Here is a 26,962-nt window from a genome sequence, read left to right on the forward strand (position 1 = left end):
GATAAGGACATGTGCCGGGCTATCATTTCTACTTAAAGTTAAAATTTATTCCCCATCTATTTTCCTCTGTTCAATAATAAGAGATCACATTTTTTACATTTTAGTCACTCATAGTCTACCCTGTACCCAACTAATTCTGAGAATATAAACAACCATATCACCCACCTGTTAAATAAATATCCCTTGCTTGGAACAGTGGGTGGTGTGACAAGTATGGGGCATGACCAGTGAAATTAGACTCTGGCTTTAGTGTGGGAGCAAGGGCCTAGCTATCTCCTGCTGTCCCAGGCATTATCCCCTTAGTTCCTGGGTCATGAGGAAATCTGTGGAAACCCTGTAGATCATCCAAGGCTGCTGAAGTATGGAAGTGGGGTGAGCAGTCAGCAACTAAAGCTCAAAAATATTTAAACACCAGTACAGCCATGACTTTGTAGACTGGATCAACACAGTGGTCCTTAATTCTATTCTACAGGAGAACAAAGCTGAGAAATAGTGATGTTTCCAGAACAGAGCCCAGATTTCTTGACTCTGAATCCTCTTCCCTTCCATAATCCTTCTTTCCTTCAAGAATCACTTCAAGGGCTAAGTCTGCAATGATGTATTCCCCAGTGCTATGGGGCTGGTGGGCATAGGAAGGGATATGGGTAAGGTAAGCTAGAATAAAGTGATATGGAACTGGGACCTGAAAAATGAGTGAGAATTATCCTGCACAAGAGATAGGCTGTCATACTCCTGGGAGGTCCATTGAATCCTGTTTGTTTTCCAACCCTCCCACCTCCCACTGAGGAAATTTCCTTTCACTTAAACTAGCCAGCTGTGGTTTTCTGCTGCTGGTAACCAACTATAGACCACAGCTAGAGCTGCATCTTCACCATACTAAGACCATAACCCATTCTGTGTGCCCAGACAATTCAGGATTCACTGAAGTCAGGATCTAGACTAGGATTTTCTAACAGGTGTGGTATGGCAGATGGCAGTATAACTAACTGCCCTGTGTTTTTCAAAGGATCAGTGCAGAGCTTGACATACAGTGGCCACTATAAGTTTTGGGGAATAAGTAAATCCTTGCTTTCAAGTCAATGCAATTAATAAATATTCCTCAGTGGAATCAAACAACTCCTAGACTCTATGGAGACACTAAAGAAGGAAAAGAGAGATTGTTGTGGGGAGGACAGGATGGCATGATAGCAGAATAAAAGGATTTTATTCAGCATCTACTTCTAGTCTGTCTTCCATCATCTAGCATTTGTGTGATATTGACAATTGAGTTAGTGTCTACAAGACTCAGTTTTTTCATTTATAAAAGGAGGACAATATTAATCACTTCCTAATGTTTTGGTGAAACTTAAATGAGGTAATGCATGTTCAACTTTTCACACAATGCCCAACTCAAAGTGGGCATAAATGGTAGCCATTATCCAGAGTGGTGGTGGTATGTAATATTCAAATATATTCTCCAAATTTAATTAAGATATACCAGTTACAATAGCAGATGAACCACCAAATCTCAATGGCTTAATATAAGATAAACTATTTTTACTTCACATGAAGTTCAGCCAGCAGCCAACCAGAGATGACGGGAGAACTTGCTCTATACGGTCACTAGGGATCTAGGCCAATGGCAGCAGTGGAGAATTACTCTGGAGGGAGAGTTTTGCATGAGAGGGTTTTGAGGACTGGTCCTGGAAATGACACCTCTGACTTCCATTTGCATTTCATAGGCAAAAGTTCAGTTAAGTGGCCTCTACTACCAACAAGGAGACTAGGAAATACAATCCAGTGTTTTACTGGGAAAGGAGAGAGAAGCAAATCTTTGACATTCAGAATCAGTCAACTGTTCTATAACTATCAAGACTTGAACCCAAACCTCCAGATTCTAGGTACTGTATTTTTTTTTATGATGCATCCCACTGTGCTATGCCCTCAGTGTTTGAGCAGGGAATGGAAGATTCCCTATGAACGAAGGCATCGAGGTGAAGGAGGGCCTTCTATCCTAGGAGGGAGTGGATGGGTGAGAGCATCTCAAGAGGTACCTCCACCACCCCTGCAGCATTTTGTTCTCCCAAAACTTTGTGACTTCTAATTTTGAAGTAATTTCAAACTTACAAGAACGTCACAAACATAATATAAAATAATATGGAGACCGCCAATATATCCCCTACACAGATAACCAGATACAACAAATTTTAACATTTTGTCACATGTACTTTATCATCTGTTTATTGACCTGCCAACCTATCTATCATCTATGTATTTTCTAAACATTTCAGAAAGCAAGATTTAGCTACTTTTCCCAATTTCAGAAAATTGTAGAAGAGACATTTACTAGAAGCAATTACTGGTCTTGAAATGTTGAGCAAATTACTTGATCTCTGATTCACATTTACCTCATCTGTAAAATAGTGGTGCTGTGAGAGAAAGGCATTACAATATGTCTGTAATAGGGCCTGGTGTATAATAAATGGTCCTCAAGAAATGGGATCCTTTTTTTTTGTTTTTCAAAACCCAGGGGAACAGGAAGAAAAATCTTCTCCCCCACTTTACACTTGCTGGTAGATCAGGGCTCTCACCATCATGGAACTCTGACTCGCTGGGTCTGACCTGCCTCTGGCTAGACTCAGAATGAGAACAAAAGATTTTATGAAGCTTTCATAGAGAATAGACAGTGTAAACTTTATATCCAACAACAAACTTTAAAAAAATGCCCATCAAAATGTCTGTTTGCTAACATCCCCTCTTCTTTGCTTCATCATCAAAAGGATTCCTCTTCCCTGCCCTTCCCTCCACCATCACTCAGGTTTCATGGGTCTTGTCTCCTTCTACTTGGATCATCTCCCTGGGAATCCCAATTGGCTCACTCTCTATTGTGAAAAGAAATTTAGCTCTTTCTCTGCTTCTGTCATGATAGTGCAATACCCACATCTTCCTAAGAGTCCTTAGGAAGCAAAGGACTCTCCAGTTTCCATGATCCACGATCTTTAGAAGGCATTAAAGTTATTAATAAAATTGTTCTGCATTACACAGATATGGGGGAGCCACAACTTAGAGAGATTTGGTATTTGGACATGATCTTAATGCTCTAATTTTTTACTTCTTTTGGTTTTTTGTTTTATATTTTTCTGGTTCAACTAAGCCACGCATGGTCCTTGCTTTGGAAATTGGAAATCAAGAATTTATTTGTTCTGCCTACTTCAAGGCTATAGAGATGAGTTGGTAGGATGCTACATGCTCTCCTGTATCTCATCACAGAAAGGGTTTTAGTTTCCTTAGTTCAGCCACTTCTACTGCTGCTAAATTTCAACTATTGCTGAATTAGTTCACTTAGCAGATTTTTTTTTTAAATCTATCAATCAAAGAGAACATGTCTTTTAACAAGAGCACTTAAAAACATTTAAAATGCACACCTTCGGGTTCTGAAAGCCCACAGTGTGCATTTTTAGCTCCAAGTGTTCCAGTTTGGATGGGTAGAAGTTGCTCCCCAAAGAAATTTGCCCACATAGGAAAACTCCATCGTTTCATTGCTTTCATTCCCTGTGAAAGAAAGCAAGCAGATAACTTGATTGAAATGGATTGAAATATGTATTGAAATAGGATATATGTATTTATGTCTTATTTGACTTAAATCAACAGCTTATGGGAAATATTAGATACAGAGAAACCAACATTAAATCACTTCAAATGCTTACGTACAGAAGGTTATTGATGTGTTAAAATCCAAAGATGTGTTGAAAATTTCCTAGCAATGTAGCTGCACTCACCTGATTATCATGGAAAGAATTCTCAAAAAGTGGGATTCAAGACCCCAAACTTTCATCTCATTTTAGTTTTTAATATCCATAATGTTACAGTTTAATTCAGGGTTGATTCATAATTGAAAAGGACACAGATAAAAATCTCCCAGATGTTTGGAAGATAATTGTGCAACTAAAACGCAGTGATGATCCACAGAATCTGAGATTCTTAAAACTCTTTCAGAGTCTGTGAGGTAAAAATTATTTTTATAATTATAACTTGATGTCATTTGCCATTTTCACTGTGTTGACATTTGCAGTGATAATGTACAAGCGAACTGTGGGTGCCTTAGCACCAATGAAGGCAATGGCACCAAAATATATTGGTGGCTGTTTAATTTTTCCTAGGTTTATTTAAGAATGTCCTTGAAGAAACAGTAAAAATTATTAATGTTATTGTATCTTGACCCAGAGTATCCATCTGTATTAGTTTTCCACTGCTGCTGTGACAAATTATCACAGTGGCTTGAAACAACACAAATTCATTATCTTGCAGCTCTGTAGGTCAAAAGTCTCCCCCAGGTCTCACTGGACTAAAATCAAGGGGTCACCAGAGATACACTCCTTTCTAACCAATTTAGGAGAGAATCCATTTCCTTGCCTTCTCCAGCTTTAGAGGCTACCCACATGACAAGCTTATGCCCTCCTCCTTCCATCTTCAAAGTCAACTACCATTCATCTTTCTTCATCTTTCTTCTGTAGTTACATCTGTCTCTTACAATAGCCAGGAAACATTCTTGACTTTTGAAGATCCATGTAGTCATATAAGGCCCACCCAGATAATCCAGGCTAATCTCCTCATAACAAGGTCCTTGACTTAATCACACCTCAAAGTCCCTTTTGTCATGTAAGGTAATTTATGCACATGTTCCAGGGATTTGGATGTAGATATTTGGGGGGGAATGGGGTCAATTATTTTACCTACCACAATATTATTATAGTATTCTGGCTGACAAAATGGGATGTGCATCTAAAGCACTTCTTCTGACTATTGAAACATGATGGTTGTCTTGAAGAAAGACTCTTGTGCATTGTTTGAGAAAAACTAAAGTTTTTTCCACAGAATACCATTTTTACCTGAAGGCACAACTTATAGACAAACTATGCTTATTTAGATCTGGGTGTTTGAAAGGCTTTTTTTTTTAATGAAGGTAGTGTGATCTTGAGGTTTTCACCTCAATAAAAACAACTGGCTGTATTTATTGCTAATAAAGTTTGAGCTTTTTAGTTAAAATTACAATGTTGGAGACCTTGCATCTACCACAATGAACCTATCAGCTCCCCACTACTTAAAGACTCTTGTTTTGAGATCTGTGGTGATGTTAGGAAGGTGGGTTTGGGTATGGCATAAAGAACTGTGCCAATGTTTGGAACATCTTCATGACTCAGCAGATGAATATTTCACAAATGACCAATGTGTGTGTGACAAAATCATGTATGAATCCACCGTCAATTTATTTAAAAGTTCTAGCCAGACCAATAGGTTTAAAAATAACAGAATATAAAAAGGTCATTGGTATCACTTCAGATTTCACATTAAAAATAACTTTTAAATAGCTACAACCTATCAAGTTTGGGTGTTGTACTAAAGAAAAATATCCCAAATTATTTGAAAAGCAATTAATATACATCTCTTTTCAAACCACACAATTATGTGACACTGTATTTTCTTCATATAATTCCGCCAAAACAATCTATCACAATATATTAAAGTAGAACCAAGCATGAGAATCCAGCTATCTTTTCTTAAGCCAGTTATTGAAAAGATTTCCAAAATATAAAACAAGGCCACTCTTCTCAGTAATTTTTTTAAAACCTCATTAATTTTCATCAGAATATCTTTTTATTTTTCATTAAAATCATCCTATTTCCATTATCAATTAATGATTTTGTTATTGCTATGTAAAAATGGCTTAATAAATATATATGTTTAATTGTGTTTTAACTTATAATATGGTAAATACTGCTAGCTATAACCCATATAAACAAAAGCACTTTGGATCTGCAATAAATTTTTAATAGTGTAAAGTGAGACCCCAAAGTTTCAATACCACTGTCCTAAATAATATCAGGGCTAAGTAATTAAGTATATATATTCCATGCATTGCTTTAGCCGAAGGGATAGTAAAAAATACTACAGGGGAAGTGTAATCCATGATTCAGATCAATGAAGAATCCATTTACATGTTGAGCCCAAATTAGGAAGTGGTCCTATCCATAAGAATGGGAGTATGTTGCTTTTGATGGCCAATATAGTGAATGAATGCCATTGGACCAGTGATGCTCCAAAGTTTTCTAGTCTAGATCATACACCAAACCATTGATATATCAAAAGCAAATGCACTTGGTGTTTATATCAAGTGAACCTCCTGTTTTGTCTTCCAAGCTCTTGTGACATGGCGGTAAGAAGCCTAGAAATTTGTCTGGTGTCTGGGTTGCTAATCTGTATTGAATGGGGAAGCTCCAGCTAGAACAGAGCACCTTAAACTCAAGGGTGGAAGTGGTAGCAAAGCATAATGAGTTAGTGACCTTGGCCAAGCATCTTATCCTGGGTTGTGTGTAGCTGAAGAATCCATGGATAGACCTCAATGGATGTGCACATGGTGTGCCTTGTGCATATTTTCTGGGAAGAGTTTCTGAAGCTTTTATCAAAATTCAAAGATGCCTATAATTTCTTCTCCAACAGAAATTTAAGAATCACTAGATTAATGTTTTATTTCACCAAATGCTTTCAGCTCAATTTTTCTCCCTTGGAGCTTTGCTTGTTGGTAGCTTGCCACAGTTAACGTACCCTAAGGAGGGCACTGTGTAATAATTAGTGTGTAAAGCCTGATTCACTAGTCTGTGAGCTCCAGCGAGGTCAGAGACGGTGTTCCAGTCATCATTAATTGTTTTCACAAAATGATTTAGATATAATAGGTGCTCAATAAATTCTGTTGAATTAAATTAAATTACCCCATTTACATTTAATCATATGCATGTATATTCAAAAATTACCCTTTAAATAAGTCCTACAATGATATACACTCACACAAATATGTGTGTGTATATACAAATCACTTTTATATATGTAAAACAACTGGCCTACATTTATTCATTATCTATTAATTGAGCCTACGTGTCAAGCCCTGGAAATAAGTAGCTAAAACAGACGTTCATTCTGCCTTTGATGAGCTCGCCGTATAATGGAGGATGAAGGCATGGGAATTTATCAGCAAAATACATTGTGACCCAGAGGCTGTGGGAAAGGCAAAGAACTGTGGGAGCAAGGGAAAGAGCAAGGTCACCCAGCTTGTGGATGCAAGAGGTCAGTGGAGGCTTCTAAAAGGGGATAACTCTAGAAAAGAGGCTTTTGGAGAAAGGAGACCTACGGGGAGGGGCAATTGTCTTCCAGGAACCAGAGAGTTCACATGCATGTGTAACGAAGCAACAGCATGGGAAATCATGGCTGTGTTTACATACACACACATAAACACACAAACACTCATCACTGAAATCAAAGCCTCTTGCTTCAGCAGCGCCAATTACTTACATCATATTTCTGGACAAGTCCTCGATGCTTATGGATCCTGTTTTTCCACCTGTGAAATTAATGATGGGTGGGACTAGCTCAATGGTTTCTTAGTTCTGGCTGAACATTAGACTTGTGTGGGGAACTCTTCAAAATACTCCTGCTCAAACTCACACCCATAGATTCTGATTCTATAGGTCTGGGATGGTGTACAGGCATCAGTGACTTTCAAAAGCTTCCCAAGTGATTCTACTGGTATCTAGTTGGGGTTTGAATTCCTTTCTGGCTTCATTCATGCATTTCTACACTCAATCATCCGTTTATTCTTCTATCCATTAATCAAAAATGCTAACAACACACCAGGGATTCTCCTGGGTGTGACTGAGGTAATAGCAAACAGAACAGGTGCTATGTCTATGCTTCTTTTTTTTTTTTTTTCAAAAATGATCTTTTTAAAATGTGTCAGAAAGCCACCACTCCATACCTGCATTTAAAACCCTGTAATAAAAAAAAAAAAAACATTTCATTTTTAAGAACCCCACAGTGACTTTCCATTGCACTTAGAATAGGGCCCCTACCTTCTCAGTTTCCTTTTCCTGGGCTCTCTCAGGAGCATTTGCCCTTGGAGTTCCTCAGTCTGGGACCCTTCTCCATCTCACAAGAGCTTGGAAGACAAAACAGGAGGTTCATTTGATATAAACACCAAGTGCATTTGCTTTTGATATATCAATGGTTTGGTATATGATCTAGACTAGAAAACTTTGGAGCACCACTGATGCAATAGCATTCATTCACTATGCTTCTTTAGATTGTTGTCTAATGAGTACTTAGATGGATGCCTCTCTTTCACCTTCTTCCCATTGCTTGATCTTTCCCATATTTCCCACTGCAACCTCAGGGTTCACTTATTCTATATCCTAAAGGGCAATCACTTTTGTATACATGTTGAGTTTAGATCAGACAATTTTCTTATTAATTTGGTTCCCATAGCAATATTAATTTCTCATTTCAGTTTATGCACTAACACTTTCCTTTGAAGCTTATCTTGTCTAGACCAACTTTCAGCTAGATGCCCTAGACTTGAAATTGGCTGGTCCAGGCAGCCTCCCAGCCCTGCTGTCATGAAGTCATGTCACTTTGCCTCTCTGAAACTCAGTTTCTTATCTATGTAAAGAGTGGCATATCTCAATGCCACCAATGACTCTGTCAGGTCATAACCTTTGAAATCATGCATGTAGAATTGCTTCGTAAAGTACTATGCATTGTGAAAACAAGTTACTATCAAATCATCAACAGCTACCAGTGACTGAGCCCTAGCAAGCACAAGGCAAGGTTCTTGATGCACATAATCGTATTTAATCTCACAACAGACCTGTGAAGTAAGTACCAAGATGCCCATTTTGTAGACAAGGAAATCAAAGCCTTGTAGGCCAAATAATTTGCTCAGGCTCATGGAGTTGGTAATGGTAGAGCTTGGATTCCACTGCAGATGGTCTTGTTTCAGGAACTTTGCTCTTCATTACCAGGCAATACTGCTTCCCTAGAAAGCATGCACATTTTTTAAACTATAGTTACTATTTTTTCTAGGACTGACTAAATGCTGTCTATATTGCTTGGAATGCCAGATTATGAATTTCAGCTAAAGGATATTTTTAATTTTGCAGACCTTTATTTCATGCACTTATGAAGGTAGTTTGTCCAAATCATGAAAATCACTAGCCTTGAGTATTTGGTCATTTTCCTACATTTGATGTTCACCAAACTGGATTTTATAGTAACAGCCCCAAATAGTAGAAAGAGAAACCTGGTCTCTCACTAAGCCAACTTGGCAGGTGAAAATTCACTGCCCTCCCCTATATGTGAGACATGAATTCCAGGGGTGTAAATCTCCCTGGCAACGTTGGGCAGGACTTCCAGAATGAGCCAAGACTTGGCATCATGAGATTGAGAAAATCTTCTTGACCAAAAAGAGAAAGAGAGAAATGAGATAAAATAAATCTTCAGTGACTAAGAGATTTCAGAGTTGAGAGGTTATCCTGGAGATTATTCTTGTGCATTATATGGATATCCTTTTTTAGGTTATGATGTATTGAAATGGTGAGAGGGAAGTACCTGAAACTGTTGAACTGTGTTCCAATAACCTTTATTCTTGGAGATGATTGTATTACTATATAGTTTTTACAATGTGACCATGTGGTTATGAAAACCTTGTGTCTGATGCTCCTTGTATCCAGGGTATAGACCGACAAGTAAAAAAATAAGAAAAAAACTAAATAAATAGTAGGGGGGATAAGGGGTAAACAAAGTTGGGTAGATTGAAGTACTAGTGGTCAATGAGAGGGAGGGGTAAGGGGGATGGGATGCATGATTTTTTTCTTTTTATTTCTTCTGTGGTAATGCAAATGTTCTAAAAATGATCATGGTGACAGATACACAAATATGCAATGATATTGTGAGCTATTGATTGTACACTGCAAATGGACAGTACGTATATGAAGATTTCTCAATAAAAATATTTTAAAGAAAAGAAAGAGAAGCTTGGATTAATATCCAGGATCCTCCATTTGCTGAGTGGCCTTAACCAGAAACTTAACCTCTTTTTGAGTTGGTTGACTTTGAACTTAAGTAGATTGTGAGGCTTAGAAATAATATAGCTTAAGACTCTGATCAAAGGCAAATAAAATTTTGCTATTATCAATGTAAATTTTATTTGTGTAGTATATCTAATATGCATTTGTATAACATTCTCTTCCTTCTGTTTCACTTACTTTCTTCTACTGTTCATTCCAATAACTTACTACCGTCCTTCAATCTTGGAATAAGACAATATGATAATCAATAATTTAACTTATTGGTTAATTTATTGTCTTAAGCTGTAAAATAAATCAATATTTTGTTAAACTAGTTTTCTTGACACTGGTATTATTAATATGTTACTTAATAATGCTAACATACAATGCATAATGTTAGCATGCAAAATACATTCACATTTACCTGCCATTTATCAGATATTTGTGTAGCACTTACCATATGCAAGACAAAGATCTGTAGACTAGAGAAAGAAATGACAATGACATGTCGTCCAGAGATGGAAATGTCCTGATTGTGTTGGAAACACATAAGGTTGCTAGGTTTAAAGACTTGACAGGATGCCCCCACCTCAGTCCATTCTCAGGTCAAGTAATATTCTGGTTCTATGATGTGGGGGCTGAGAGGAGGTCAATGAGATGCTGAACAGGTGAAGAGGGCAGAGCCCAGAGTGGAGCATCAAGGGTTTCAATAAAGGAGATAGGTGTTGCTGAAAAGCTCACCTTTGCACACTGAGCCCCAGTTCTGATTGGAAGTCAGGGATGTCAGGAGATAGTCAGCGTACCCGTCACGGGATACCACTCCACTGAAACCACCTTAACCCTAAACTCAAATTGCAGGCAGAGGCTGCCAAGGCATGCCCTGCTTGAGCTATGCCGTTTCTGGTAGAGTCAAGCTCTAAAGCAGAGGTGCTTGGACTGTCAGAGGATGGGGTTGTGAACGTGGATAAGGAAATGATCTGCCTGCCTCTCCTCACCCCTAGATAAACAAACAACAACCATTCCCCCAAAATGGAAAAATTGTCCTCAGCTCCATGTCCTCAAGATTTGAAAACATCACAGCTCCTGTGCTTTTTATTATATAAGTTCCATAGCCCTTTCTAAAGTCGACAGTGTAGAATTTTTAAGGTCTGCAAAAAAGATATTTAAAGTTCTTGCTCTGTTTGATGCACTGGATTAGAATTTGCTTCAATCTTATCTCATTTAAATAATTGTAATTTAGTTATTATTGTTCCTTATGTTATGCATGAAAAAACAGAACTCAGGCTCGGGAAGGGTAAATGGCTCTGGAAAGTTTCAGATTTGTGCCTGAAATTCAGATCGGTCTGAAGCCAATGCTCATGGGCTCTTTCTATCATACTTATTTCAATAAACTTTACCATCACTCAAAATATACTTGAAACTTCTTTGGAATACCTTTACAGTCAATTTCCAAGCAAGCCATTACCTTATAAACATGACTCATCTTTGATTAATAGCTGTATAACTAAGATACCATGTTTCTACAATGGCAACCCTATTGAAGTAAGTATCTGGCTTCCCTTGGTGATTACTTTGAACTGCACAAACCCATTTAGATCAATGCAATCTATCCCAGCTCTGTCTGAGAGATCCTTCTATGAGGGAATTAGTTCTATGCCCATACTATCCAATCTAGTGGCCATCAACCTCAGGTGGCAATTAAGCATTTGAGCTGTGGCTAGTGAGACTAAGGAAGTGAGTTTTAATTCAATTTGATGTAAAGTAATTAGAAATGCAAATTTAAATGGCATTTGGTTCCCATAGCAATATTAATTTCTCATTTCAGTTTATGCGCTAACACTTCCCTTTGAAGCTTATCTTGTCTAGACCAACTCTCAGCTAGACGCCCTAGACTTGAAAATGGCCAGTGATTATTGCATTGGCAACACACTTATAAGTTATGTGTCAAAAACAGCAGCAGCCCCAACTAAAATAAAAGTCTTATGATCTTGAAGTCACAACTGCAGTGGCCTTGAGAAGCTAGAGTCTATTGCTATGCTTATTGGTCAGTACTCATGTATTTTAGCAAGCCAAGTCTTATAGAGGGGGGAAATGCATCTTTGAGTGAGATAGATGATGTCCCCCAAAGAGATGGGAAATGCACCATCTCCCCCAAATGTGCATTTCACCCCTCTGCAAGACCTTCAATGCTCCATTGGAATTGTTGGACAAAGAACCACCATGTTATGGCTGGAAAATGCCAGTTTGTGTTTGGAAAGTGACACAAGTGCGTCAATGGGTCTTGGCAGCCACTCAGAGTCAGCACCCAGGTTCCAGACTCTTCCCTTTACTTGTCTTAATACACCATCAGCTGCTTCTCTGGAAGCTGAATTGATAGACCTATTTTCACTTCAACAGGATGACCTATGATGCGACTTTGGACCAGCCCACATGTGGTCTTTCAACTGAGCATCCAGGAACCGGAAAGAGGTACCATGGTTTCAGACAGAAAGGAATCCACAGTCTCAGAGAACATAGTGAGGGTCAGGGCTGGGCCAGGAGTAACCTTTCCTTATAACCTGCCTGCACCCTTCCATGTTAACATACTGTGAACGGAGCAGAAGTGACAAAACCAATCCATCACCCCAGAGCCAACACAAAGAGGAATAGAGAGGTTAACAGAAATTGATGACATCCCCGCTGGAATTTTACACTGATTCGGCCAGCCCCACGATTGAAATAGACAAAGATTTATAGTCCAAGCCAGGACGCTAGCTCCTCTTGATTGCCTTGATTTTTTTATGCGCTCCTGCATATTTATTCCCAAGCTCATCACCGGCTTGTAGCATTAGAATACTGATTTGATTTTACATTCCAAGAGAAGCAGGCATTATGCAGCCATTTGCATGATGCAAGAGAAATCACCAAAACGTTTTCTGATATCAGCGGCCAAAATGATCGTTAATGTTCACCTGCAAAAGCAGAATGGTGTCATTTTTTTTTTGAAACTCAGATTTCCTTTTGCTTCTCTAGTGTGAAAAAAAAAGAAGGAATTATTCCATATCCTGTGGATGAAAAATTGTATTTTGTCGTGCCTCCGAGGGCTACAGCAGCATTGAGCTTTTATGAATTCATTTGATATCAGGGTTGTGTGTTTCGAGTTCCAACACAAATTTTTCCCCCCATGACATTATTACTGAAAGCTTTTATCAGTTCATTGTGACAGAAAATTGATTATTATCCTTGACATTTGATGGATAGCTTTCATAAAAGTACCTTTTTTTTTTATTTCTTGTTGGCCTATAATGTTAGTCCCCCCCAGAAAAAAAAAAAAAAAAACTTTTGCCACACATGAAAAGAATTTCTAAGTTCCCTTGAAAATCTTTCTCTAGGTATCTGCAGTGGGAGGAGCAACTGCCTAAAAATAAAGTTGAAGGGAAAGTACAGATCTGAACTTGCTGTCCCCTCTCTCCTGCACCTGCAAGAAGTTGGGGTGCACCCAAGAGGCAGACCTGTGAGACTCTCAGATAAGATTTGGGGGCTGATTTATTGCAGAATTTCATATTTTATCACCATGAGTGATTCCACTCATGACCATAAATGAGAACATGAATGCAAATTCTTTGTGAACTCTAGTCAGCATTCAAGAATGTTTGGGTAAGATGCTATGTTTTGTTGTATCGGTTAGAAAAAGAATATAATACATTATGATCTATTAACTAAAGTGTAATAATTACAATAATTTGTTTCTTTATTGGAGTTTATCTCTTCTCTCATTTTATCTTTGTTGTCAAACTGTGAGTTATACAGTCTTATTCCTTCTCTCCAGGAGGTCACCTGGGTGTGGAGAGTGTAAACAACATGACAAAGTTCTCCAGACTGTAAGTGGTAGAGACAGACCTCGAACCCACATTGTTCTGACTTGAAATCCAGTTCTCTTGCACTGCAACATGCTCCTTCCTTAATAAACTATTCATATAGAGATGGAGCTGGCATTTCTACCTTTAGGAATATACATATTTTTAACTCAATTGCTCGTACAAACACACACACGCGTGTGTGTGCACGCAAAGCCACCCAATAGAAAGAGCAATCAGACCACAAGGAACCTCAAACTCGGGGCAGTTGCTCCTCTTTGCCATCATTCATGTGACTTCACAATCCTTTTCTGTCCCACCCTAGTTTTCCAACAAGCACAGGACTTTTATACTTCATTCAAATTTTACTGGTCATATTAGTTTTGATTGAATAATTTGGGGGACAGCTTCCTGACATTTTTAGAGAAATCAAGAATCATGCTGGTGTTAGGGAGCAAAGATTCTACTTTCCATTGCACCCTAACTAGTGCAATGAGCTTTAACACATGTTCCGTTTTGCCTGAACAATGTTTCATCAGCTCCCTTTTATAGATGTCTTCAGGATGTTCAGTAATTGACTCAAAGTTTCACAGTGAGAGGAGCAGAGAAAAGAATCAAACACACATCTTCTAGAATTCCATTCAAAATCCCTAGTTCTGTAGAAATGCGCTTGGATTACTCCTCTTTTGTTTTAGTTTCCTCATTGCTGAAGGGAATACCATGCAATAGGTAGGTTTAAACAAGGGGAATTTATTAGCTCTTGGTTTTGAGTTTAGAAGTTCAAAATCAAGCCATCATCAAGGTGACACTTTCTCCCAGAAGACCTGGTGTTCTAGGGCTGGCTGCAGGAGATCCTTGCTCCTTGGTTTTTCTGTCACATGACAATACGCATGATAGCCTTTCCTGGTTAATCAGTTCCATCGACTTTTAGCTTCTGGCTGCTCCTTGTGTGTGACTTTCTCTCTGTGACTTTCCCTATAAGGCCTTCAGTAATGGGATTAAGACACATCTTAATTCAGATAGGCCACACTTTAACTGAAGTTACCTCACCAAAAGGTCTTATTTCCAATGGATTCACACCTACAGGAATGGATTAAGTTAAAGAACATATTTTTCTGGGATAAGTAGCTTCTAACCACTGCACCTTTATAGAACCTTTATATTTAGTTGGCATTTGGATTTCTCCCTATGGGACATGCATTTCTTTCTTTTTTTTTCTTTAATTTTTGTATTGTGAAATATAACATACATACAAAAAAGCAATAAGTTTCCAAGTACATTATAACAAGTAGTTATAGAATAGATTTTAAAGTTTGATATGGCTTATAGTTCCAAATTTTTTTGTTTTTCTTTTTTTTAATTTCTTTTTTTAATATTAACATATCATTCCATTCTACATATACAATCAGCAATATCATCACATAGTTGCATATTCATCATTTCTTAGAACATTTGTATCGATTTAGAAAAAGAAATAAAAAGACATCAGAAAAAGAAATAAAACGATAACAGAAAAAAAAAAGATTTTTTGTTTTTCTTCTAGCTGTTCCAAGACAGTGGAGACAAAAAAAAAAATCAATATAATGATTCAGCAGTCATAACTCATTTGTTAAATCCTATCTTCTCTGTTATAGCTCTTCATTCTCTATAAATAACATATATACATAAAAGCAATAAATTTCAAAGTACATTGCCTCAATTAGTTGCAGAACAGACTTCAGAGTTTGGTATGGGTTACAATTCCACAATTTTAGGTTTTTATTTCTAACTGCTCCAAGACACTGGAAACTAAAAAAAATATCAATATAATGATTCAGCACTCATACTCATTTGTTAAGCCAAACTTTCTCTGTATAACTCCACCATCACCTTTGATCTTTCTCCCACTCTTTAGGGGTATTTGAGCTATGCTCATTCCAACTTTTTCATGTTGGAAGGGGCTGCCAATAATATGGGATAGGGGAATGGAACTAGTTGATGTTCTAGAAAGGATGGCCTCTCTACATTTTATGACTTGTCTTGTCCAGGAACCCATCTGGAGGTTGTAGATTTCTGGAAAGTTACCCTAGTGCATGAAACCTTTGTAGAATCTTATAGAATGCTGTGGGTATTCTTTAGGATGGCAGAAATGGTTTGGTTGGGGGTTGGCAAGTTATGATAGGTAGCAATGTCTAACTCAAGCTTGCATAAGAACGACATCCAGAATAGCCTCTCGATTCTATTTGAACTCTCTCAGCCATTAATGCCTTATTTTTTACATTATTCTTTTCCCCCTTTTGGTCAGGATGGCATTGTTGATCTCATGGTGCCAGGGCCAGGCTCATCCCTGGAAGTCATCTTCCATGCCACCAGGGAGACTTTCATCCCTGGGTGTCATGTCCAATGTAGTGGGCAGGCAATAGTTTCCCTTGCAGAGTTGGGCTTAGAAAGAGAGAGGCCACATCTAAGCAACAAAAGAGGTGCTCCAGAGGTGACTCTTAGACATACCTATAGGAAGGCTAAGTTCCTCTACTACATACATAAGGTTCACAAGAGCAAGTTTTAAGATCAAGGGTTTGGTCTATTGATTTGGGCGTCCCTAATATTTGACACAGTGTTGGGGGGTTCCCCAGTGGTAAAGTTTAATATTTCCATTTTTTTTCTCCCATCCTTCAAGGGACTTTGCCAATACTTTTTGATTAGCTCCTTAATACACTCTGGGATGTATCCAGGTATTACATTAAGTTATAAAGGATTAAAGGCACTGATTCTTATTCTGGGCTCCCTGTGTTTGGGTTGTTTAAATGATCTCTCTAGACAGGTTGAGTCAGACTATGTGCTACAGAAAATTTAGGATCTGGACAAAATAAATATTTTTTCCTTTGGTCTCAAAATGTAGGTGACGTTCTAAAATATAGACCATGTCTTCAATCCCAATCTGATTGGCTTCATTCTTACCTCTAAATACCAGGGTATATGTATATAAAACAGCCCATCAAATCCAGAAATAACAATTACCACTCTGGACTAAATATGACTGCTATAAGATCTTACAATCTAGACCCAGTTTTCTTATAAGCATTTTCTAAATGAGATTTGTACAATATTTGCTCTTTTCTTTCTGGCTTATTTTGCCTCACCAAATGTCCCACAGGTTAATTCACATTGTTGCATGCCTCACAACTCTGTTCCTTTCTGTAGCAGCATGATATTCGATCATATGTATACACCTTCACTGGCCAATCTACTTCTCATTCAGTGACTCTTTCAGCCACCTCCATCTGCTGGGCCTTATGTATGACATGCAAAGTCAACAGTCCATCAATTTTAGATAATTTCACTGTTTCCAAGAAAAAGATAGCCAAGGAAGATCTTCACTAAAAGAAAATCCAAACCTCCCCCTAACTCTTGCCCCTCCCGTCTGGTATCACTGTGGTACTGCTGATGTTTTCCTGTTAAACATAGCCCATAGCATGCAATTGCATTTTCCCCCTGTACTCCAAAATTATACACCCTTTGTACAGGATTCATACCATCACAGTAGTTCATGCAAGAACTTACTTATAAAGCTTTTTTTTTTTTTTTTTTTTGCATGGGCAGGCAGTGGGAATCGAACTCAGGTCTCTGGCATGGCAGGCAGGAGCACTTTCTGCTGAACCACCATGGTCTGCCCTTTATTTATATTTATAGTGTTAATTGGTGGTACACATGAGTCTCTACAACCCCTTTCAATCATGTTCACCTTCAATATGGCAACATTACTTATAGACCCACTAGTGAACCTCCTTCATGTCTATCTATTCCCTTATAATTAAGTTCAACTTCACTAGCTAACTGTTCACCCATTTCAAGTTTCTGTCTATTTCTATGTCCCCTATATTCTGTATTATAAGCCTCTAATTTTATCTTTACCCTGGTCATAAAAGTGGAATCATACAGTATCTATCCTTTTCTTTCTGGTTATTTCACTCAGCATTATGTTCTCAAGGCTCATCCGTCTTGCCATGTAGTTCAGGATGTCATTTCATCCTTCTGCTGCATATTACTACATCATATGTATTTGCCACTGTTTTTATTTTATTAATCTACTAGTATGCTGATGGACACTTGGATTGTTTCCATCTTTTCTTGATTGTGAATACAGCTGCTATGAACATTGGTGTGCAAATCTCTGTTTGTGTCACTGTTTTTGATTCTTCTGGGTATATACCGAGTAGTAGTATTGCTGAGTCATAGGGCAACTCAATATTTAGTTTTCTGAGGAACCACCAGACTGTTTTCCATAGCGACTGTACCATTATACATTCCCATCCACAGCACATAATTGTCCCAATTTCACCACATCCTCTCCAACATTTATGGTTTCCTGCTTGTTTAATAGCAGCCATCCTTATAGCTGTGAGGTGGTATCTCATTGTAGTCTTGATGTGCATTTCCCTCATAGCTAATGAGAATGAGCATCTCTCCATGTGCTTTTTAGACCTCTGCATTTGCTTTTCAGAAAAATATACATTTGTATCTTCAGCCCTTTTTATAATTGGGTTGCTTGTTCTTCTGTTGCTGATTTGAATGATTTCGTTATGCATACAGAATATCAAAATTTTATCCAATGTGTGATTTCCAAATATTTTCTTCCATTAGCTGGCTGCCTCTTCAACTTTTTGGCAAGTCTTTTGAAGCATGAAAGCATTTGATTTTGAGAAGTTCCAAATTATCTATTTTCTTTTTCTTTTCTTGCTCATGCTTTGGGTATAAAATTTAAGAAGCTACCTCCTATTACTAGGTCTTGAAGATATTTCCCTACATTTACTTTTAGGAGCTTTATGGTACTGGTTCTTATATTTAGGTGTTTGATCCCATTTGAGATAATTTTTGCATAGGTGTAAGGTAAGTATCCTTTCATTCTTCTGGCTATTGATAAAGGTTCTCCCATGCCCATTATTGAAACAACTATTTTGTCCAGTTCAGTGGATTTGGGTTCCTTGTCGAAGATCAGTTAACCACAGATTTGGTGGTCTATTTCTGTGCTCTCAATTTGATTCCATTGGTCAATACTTCTATCTTGGTGCCACTACCATGTTTTTTTACCACTGTGGCTTTATAATAAGTTTTAAAAATTGGGGAGTGTTAATCCTCCCACTTCATTCTTCTTTTTTAGGATGCTTTTAGCCACTTGGGTTCTCTTTCCCTTCCAGATGAATTTGTTAACTACCTTTTCCAAGTCTTCAAAATAAATTGTTGGAATTTTGATTGGTACTATGTTGAATCCGTAGATTAATCTAGGTAGAATTGACATCTTAACTACATTTAATCTTCCTAGCCATGAGCATGGAATGTCTTTTCACCTATTTAGATCTTCTTTGATCTCTTTTAGCAGTGTTATGTAGTTTTCTGTGTACAAATCCTTTACATCCCTAGTGAAGTTCATTCCTAGATACTTGATTCTTTGAGTTGCTATTTTGAATGATTTTTTTTCCTGAATTGACTCCTGAGTTAGGACAATGCTTGTGTGTAGAAACTACTGATTTTGCATATTAATTTTATAACCTGCCACACTGCTGAATATGTTTATTAGCTCAAGTAACTTTGTTGCAGATATCTCAAGATTTTTCAAATATAGCATCATGTCATCTGAAAAAAACAAAAATTTTACTTCTTCCTTTCTAATATGGATGCCTTTTATTTCCTTCTCCTATCTGATTGCTCTGGCTAGAACTTCTAGTACAATATTTAAGAGTGGTGACTGAGGGCATCCTTGCTCCTTCTTGATATTAGGGGAAAAGCTTTCAGCCTGTCACCATCGACTACAATGCTGGCTATGGGTTTTTCATACATGACTTCTATCATGTTGAGGAAGTTACCTTTGATTCCTATGTTTTGAAGTGTTTTTATCAGAAAAGGACGTTGAATTTTCTCAAATGCCTTTTCAGCATCAATCAAGATTATAATTTGAATTTTCCCTTTCGATTTGGTAATGTGCTGTATTACATTAACTGATTTTCTTGTATTGAACCATCCTTGCATTCCTAGTATAAACCCCACCTGGTCTTGGTCATGGTGTATAATTCTTTTAATGTGTTATTGGACTCAAATTGCTAATATTTTGTTGTGAATTTTTACATCTACATTTATTAAGGAGATTGGTCTGTAGTTTTCCTTTCTGGTAGCTTCTTTAATTGGCTTTGGTATTAAGGTGATGTTAGCTTCATAAAAGGAGTTCAGTAGTGTTCCTTTTTCTTCAAGTTTTTTTTAAAAGTTTGAGCAAGGTTTGTGTTAGTTCTTTTTTGGAATGTTTGGTAAAATTCCCCTGTGAAGCCATCTGGTCCTGGGTTTTTCTTTGTAGGAAGATTTTTGATGGCTGATTGAATCTCTTTACTTGTGATTGGTTTGTTGAGATCTTCTATTTCTCTTCAGTCAGTATAGCCTGTTTGTGTGTTTCCAAGAATTTGTACATTTCATCAAAGTTGCTAGTTTGTTGCTGTATAACTGTTCATATTTTTTTATGATTTTTTAATGTCTTCAGGGTCAGTGGTAATTACCCCCCTCTCATTTCTGATTTTGTTTATTTATTTCCTCTCTCTTTTTTTCTTTGTCAGCCTTTGTAGTGGGCCACTGGTTTTATTGATTTATTGATTTTCAAACACACAATATTTGGTTTTATTGACTCTTTCTATTGTTCTTTTGTTCTCCCATTCTTTAGCTCTGCTTTAATCTTTGTTATTTCTCTTCTGTTTTCTTTGGGGTTAGTTTGCTGTTCTTTCTCAATTCCTCCAGGTAAGCAATTAAGCCCTTGATTTTTCCTCTTTCTTCTTTTTTGATATAGGCATTTAGGGCAATAAATTTCCCTCTCAGCACAGCCTTTGCTGATCCCATAAGGATATGTTGCATCCTCATTATCATTCATCTCCAGATAGTTACTGTTTTCTCTAGCAATTTCTCCTTTGACCCACTCATTGTTTAAGAGTGTGTTATTTAATCTCCATATTGTTGTGAAAGTTCTCATTCTTTGGTGGTTATCGATTTCCAGTTTCATTCCATTGTGATCAGAGAAAGTGCTTTGAATAATTTAAATATTTTAAAATTCATAAAGAACTGTTTTGTGCCCCAGCATATGATCTATCCTGAAGAATATTCCATAAGCACTAGAGAAGAAGTTATATCCTGGTGTTTTGGGGTGTAATGATCTATATTTGTCAGTTAGGTCTAATTCATTTATCAAATTGTTTAAGTTCTCTCTTTCCTTGTTGATCTTCTGTCTGGTTGTTCTATCTATAGAGGAGAGTGGTGTATTAAAGTTTCCTACTATTATTGTTGAAATATCTATTGGTCCTTTTGGTTTTACCAATGTCTGCCTCATGTACTTTGGAGCTCCTTGATTGGGAACATAAACATGTATGGTTGTAATTTCTTCTTGTTTAATTGTCTCTTTTACTAATATACAATGTCTTTTTTGTTGTCTCTTATGATGCCTTTACATTTAAAGTCTATTTTGTCTGATATTAGTATAGCTACTCCTGCTTTCTTTTGGTTATAGCTTGCATGGAACTTTTCCATCCTTTCATTTGTATCTTTATGTCTAAGATGAGTCACTTGTAAGCAGCATATAGCTGGATTATATTTCTTAATCCATTCTGTCAATCTGTATCTTTTAGTTAACATTCAATGTTATTACTGTAAAGGCATTTCTGGAATCTACCATCTTATCCTTTGGATTTTATTTGTCAGATTTATATATTCTTTTCCCTCTTTCTCTTTTTATCCTTTGAGTTTCCCTTACTGGTACTCTTCAATTCTGTGCCCTCCTCTAGATTTCCCCCTCCACCATTTTTCTTTTTTTTTTTTCAGATGGGAGAACTTCCCTTAGTATTTCTTGTAGGACCAGTCTCTTGTTGACATATTCTCTCAGCCTTTGTTTATCTGTGAAAATTTTCATATCTTCCTTAGTTTTGAGGGACAACTTGTCTGAGTACAGAATTTTTGACTGGAAGTTTTTCTCTTTCAGGATCTTAAATATATCATACCACTGCCTTCTCACCTTCATAGTGTCAGTTGAATAGTGTGAATTCAGTCTTATATGGTTCCCTTATATGTAGTAGATTGTTTTTCTCTTGCCACTTTCAGGATATTTTGCTTCTCTTCAACATCTGACAGACTGTTTTGATGTGTCTTGGGGAAGACTTATTTGGATTTATTCTATTTGGAATTTGTTGGGTTTCTTTGATTTGCATATTTATGTCTTTTATAAAGGTTGGGAAGGTTTCCCCCATTACATCATCCACTAATCTTCCTAGCCCTTTACTCTTCTCTTCTTCTGGGACACTAATGATCCTTATTTTTATGCACATTGTTTTGTTGATCATTTTCCTGAGCTCCAATTCAATTCTTTCTTTTTTTTTTTGTCATTTGCTCTTTTCTGTGTTCAAAATCAGTTGTCTTATCATCTAATTCACTTATTCTTTCTTCTGCTTCTTCAAATCTGCTGCTGTGTGTCTCTAGTATATTTTTGGTTTGGTCTACAGCATCTTTAATCTCTGTGATATCTGCTATTTTTCTATTTATTCCTTCAAATTCCTCTTTATGCTCTTCTAGTTTTTTTCTTGATCTCCTTAATGTCATTAGCCATCCCACTGATTTTATTTAGTAGACTTATATGAATATCTTTGATTAGTTGTTCCAAAGTCTGTGTCTCCTCCAGTGTTTTAATTTGGTCATCAATCTGGGCCTTATCTGTTTTCATCTTGATATGCTTAGTGATCTTCTGTTGTCTCTGAGGCATATACATATCTTGAAAGGGTTACTTTGGAAGTTGATTTCCTTCAGTGGTCTAAAACTTTGTATTTGTGGAATGAGTGTGGAGCAGGATGTGGGATGTAGGGAGGGGCTCAACAATGTGGTGATGGGTTGTGGTGCAAGTATATGCATGGATTGGTGAGTCTATACTAGTGCCTGTGAGCATGGGGTGCAGTTCATGGGGGTGTAGGGGCTGTGGGGGGTGAAGTACAGCTCAGGCACACCTTGGAGTGCAGGAGCACTTCTGGTCATTCTTCTGTCACTTCTCTAGCTGTTCCTTGGAGCAGGGGTAAACTTGACCTATCCTATTCTGCCACCAGAACTCCCAGGACATACATTTCTACCTAAAGCAGGAAATCATCATTATATAAAAGGTCAGCTTTTTCATCTAGGACTGTTATGAAATACACACCATAATTCAATGAACTTTATTTAGGAAAAACAAAACAAAATACTTAGGTCACAGGGGAACTGGAAAGTCAAGGATTCTGAGTGACTTTCCCTATGACCTCATTTTATGCCTGTCAAAGAATGTACTTGTTCCTACAGTCCCTCAGGGATGTTCTAATAAGAGCTGATAATGTATTAGAATTAATAGGAACAGTAGGTGTCTAAAGAAAGAGAGACTTAAAATAGTTCATTAAATGTAGGAGGTAGAAAAGTTTATTTGATGAATCAAATGGTCTTCATTAAAAGGTGAACTTTTCCTGGGAACTAGGAGATGCCACTTAAAACTGTATTTTTTTCTTATTAAAGAAGATAAATTAATATATGATCATTATAGAAGTTTTGGAGCATGTAGAAATGCATTCTATAAAAAAAAATACACTCTTGTCATTTATGACCCAAAGATAACCACAATACATGTGTTTTCCAGCAGGGTTTTTCCCCCCCATTTATGTGTGAATTACCAGATGAGGATCATATGGTATATATTGTTACTTATGCTTTTCTAAAAATTTACTTAACATTGTGCCCAGAATATAGACATTAAATATTCTTTGAAAGCTTAAGTTTTAATGTCCATAAACTATATGATCATTTATCTTGTAACATGTAACACATTTTTATTTTATTTAACTTGCCCCACTATTCATAAACAACTAAGTTTCTTCTACTTTTGAAATTATGCTATAGCATAATTTGATGCTCAAGCTTCAATGAGAGGTAGACTTTATCACTCCAAATTTTCAGAAGAGAAAGGGGAAACTCAAATACATAGCTTTCTCAAAGGCATAGAGTGAGTGGTAAGAGTAGGCAAAGGACTTAAACAAAGTTATTCTGATTTTAAGATGTTTCATTACAGAGAGAACTTCAGTAACGCTACTTGAAGACTTTCTCTAGACAGACAAAATAATGAGCTTTGGAATCAGATTAACCTGAACTCCAAGAGAAGTTTGTATTCAAATATTTGATTCGTCCCTTACTGGTTACATGTTCTTGAAGAAATGCCTCCACTTTCGACTTCTTTCACCACATGTAAAACAAGTCTTTCTAACCTCATGGCATTGCTATGGGGATTAGATAAGTGTTACATATTTTTAAAGTATCTTGAAAAAATCTAGGGTGGAGTAGGCTTTCAATGAATGGCAGCTATTATTATCTCTGTTAATTATTGTTTAAAATAGTTATTAGCAAATGGAATATCATTTCCTTTTGAATGCCTAATAAATAAAACTTGAATTTTAACATGTAATTTATTTCACTTAAAGCATGAAGTCGTTAAGAGACAGCAGTATAACAGACTCCATAAAATGAGGTTGACCTTACCCCACAGAGGCAAAGAAAAGGAATGACCAGAATTGTGGAGACAGAGAACCTGAAGACCAGTTTGCCTGAGGCCACAGGCACAGAAAGCATCAAGAGAAAGAACTGGTCTTATTAAAAATGTCTACTTCTGAAATGACACCAGCATGTCTGGAACAGAACTCGGTGGAAAATAATGTCCCCCTAGCCCCAAATTTTCCCCTGAACGTTTATACTCAATCACTTGATAAGTTTTAACACTTTGTTTCCTCTGTGCTGTAATATATATATATATATATATATATATATATATATATATATATATATTCCATATATATACATATGTCACATTCCCTTACATCTAGAGCTTTGCTGTCTAATAAGGTAGCTACAAGTGCCTATTAAGCATTGAAATGCAGTAAGTCCAAGTTGAGATGTCCTGTAAATAGAAAATTCACATCATATTTCTAAAGATTTATGAAACAAAAGAATGCAAATTATCTCATTAATGCTTTTTAGATTGATTACATGTTAAAATAACATGTTAGATATGTTGTGTTAAATAAATATATTATTAAAATTATTTCCACCTGCTTCATTTTACTTGTTTTAAAGTGCTACTCAATAATTTAAAGTTATATTTGCAAATCGCATTCTGTTTCCATTGGGCAGCACTGTTCTAGATGGTGTGTTATGTCTAAAGAATTTTGCACAACTTACTCCTGCATTTCCACACCACTGGCCCCAGTTGATTGAGAATTCCAATGGAAGGAGGAGAGAAGATGTTATGAAGTAGCCCCCAGGTCATTTCCTCTTCCTGCCACCCATCAACATTCAAGGTAGAAATTCCTCTTGTCACACTTGTATATGCCTGAGTATTAGATGTCATGTTTTCTCCAAAAGGATCCCTCAGAAAAGAAAGGATTAATCCATGTGTGGGTTTTTATTTAATCTTTTAATTAATCAGTTTTAAGGAAATATTAGTGTAAGCAAACATTTTAGGTACTTTGCCTGTATTCTGTCCTGGTTTGACTGTCACAAAGGGGTCCTTTAGCTTTCTGCTTCTGAATAATAGGTGTGGCCAACACTCTCTTAAAATTACTAATGATTTACTGAACTTATAATTAGTGAAACATCTGAAAATTTCTCTTTTGGAAAATTATTTTGGTGACAAAATAGAAATCATGAGTTCTCAAGTTCTTTAAATGATTGCTTTCATTCCCAAAAAAATCAAGTTTCTCAAAATTAGGTGGAGTCGAGAGAAACACTTAAGTCACAGATTCTCAAAACATTCATTTTTCTCAAAAATTTTCAAGTGGATAATTTTTTAGCTGAATTGCTATAGTAAGTCTTACTGATGTGATACCTTTTTAAAAAAATACTTGATTTTGCAAAATTCATAAACAATCAAATGAAAACTCGAAAGAAAACGAAAAACGTGATAATTGATGAAGTGGTTGGGAAATTCCAAGATAGTTTATTTTTAATTTATTGATTTTGCATATTTATGTCATTTACAGTTTCAATTAGTATGTTTTTTTCAGATATTTTAATTACGCATGTGCAAATAAATTGTTGAAATAAATATTTGTAGGCATTTGGCTGTTTCATCTTAATTCATAAAAGTTTATATTTTCAGATGGGCTGAACCCTTTAATTTGAATCCTCTCTTTGGGAAAAGGGGAATTCCTCCTTATATTTGGAGTCAATGTTTAACAGAGCCTAGAAGGGAAGTGGCTTCTGGGTGCATGGTGGAGAACTGCATGTAGATGAGGACAGTCTCAGTGGCTCCCAGGACCGGTATTCTAGAAGTCAAAGCCTCAAGCCTTGAGGGGGGCAGGCAAACCAAGGAAACAACTGGGAGGGGTGGATCCCAGTGGAATCCTCTTTCTTGTGGAATTCCCTGGGGCTCCTGCATTTTGGAGCCTGGAGCTGACAGGGCGGCAGGAATGGAAGAACAGAGAAGCATAAGATTGCTCTTCAACCCGTTGTTTCAATAAAATTGTTGTACCGGGACAATATTTTGAGATATGACAGCAGTGTGATTTTCATTTCTTGTAACTCATATTTCCCTGTGGCACAGTGATACATTCATGAAAAAGCAGATACTAAGGAGAGCAAAGGGCTCAACTTTCACCTCCACATAAGACTTTCTTTGCATCTAAAGAAAAGCAATGGTCTTGAAAGTGTGAATTTTTTGAAGTAGAAGAATGTTTTCTAAATTTACAAAAAAAAAAAAGACTATTTTTATATCAAGAACAATGTCGAGAAATCTAGGCTGATAGATTTATTATGAGCGGTATGGTAGAAAGTGAAGCCCAGTATGGCTCCTGAATTTCTTTTCTGTGATTAGGTAAGGAAATAAAGCTATGCGGCAGTGAAGAAGAGCTGGAGTGATTTGGAATCACTTAAGGAGAGCTTAAAAAATGAGGTAATGGTAAAGATACCACCTGAAGGAGCTGTGGCCCACACCCACAAGATTTTGTCCAGAAGAGGGATGTGATGCAGTGAGATGGTAGAATTCAACAGAAATGTCAAAATTTTATGAAAGAATCTGGAAAGCTCCAGGTTATACTCCACTCCCCTACTGCCTTGCCTACAACAGAGCAGAATAAGCATATATTGGAAGCAAATTGCATCCGTGCAACACAGTTTAATCAATTATTTCAGTTATAGTTACTCATTGACACTACATTATGGCTGTGAATTGTCCATTCACTTAGACATTGTTTTTTTCCA

At 36.9% G+C, this 26,962-nt stretch overlaps 1 long non-coding RNA gene across 1 annotated transcript in view; it reads right to left on the minus strand.

The window, feature by feature from the left end:
- Nucleotides 1-8,614: 8,614 nt before the first annotated feature.
- Nucleotides 8,615-26,962, minus strand: part of LOC143651537 (uncharacterized) — a 60,453-nt gene continuing 42,105 nt past the window's right edge. The window contains exon 3 of the long non-coding RNA XR_013160019.1: nucleotides 8,615-8,842. This is a non-coding gene — a long non-coding RNA (uncharacterized LOC143651537). The remainder of the gene's footprint in view (nucleotides 8,843-26,962) is intronic.

Source organism: Tamandua tetradactyla, chromosome 12 (assembly GCF_023851605.1).
Source record: "Tamandua tetradactyla isolate mTamTet1 chromosome 12, mTamTet1.pri, whole genome shotgun sequence".
NCBI classification, from domain to species: Eukaryota; Metazoa; Chordata; class Mammalia; order Pilosa; family Myrmecophagidae; genus Tamandua; species Tamandua tetradactyla.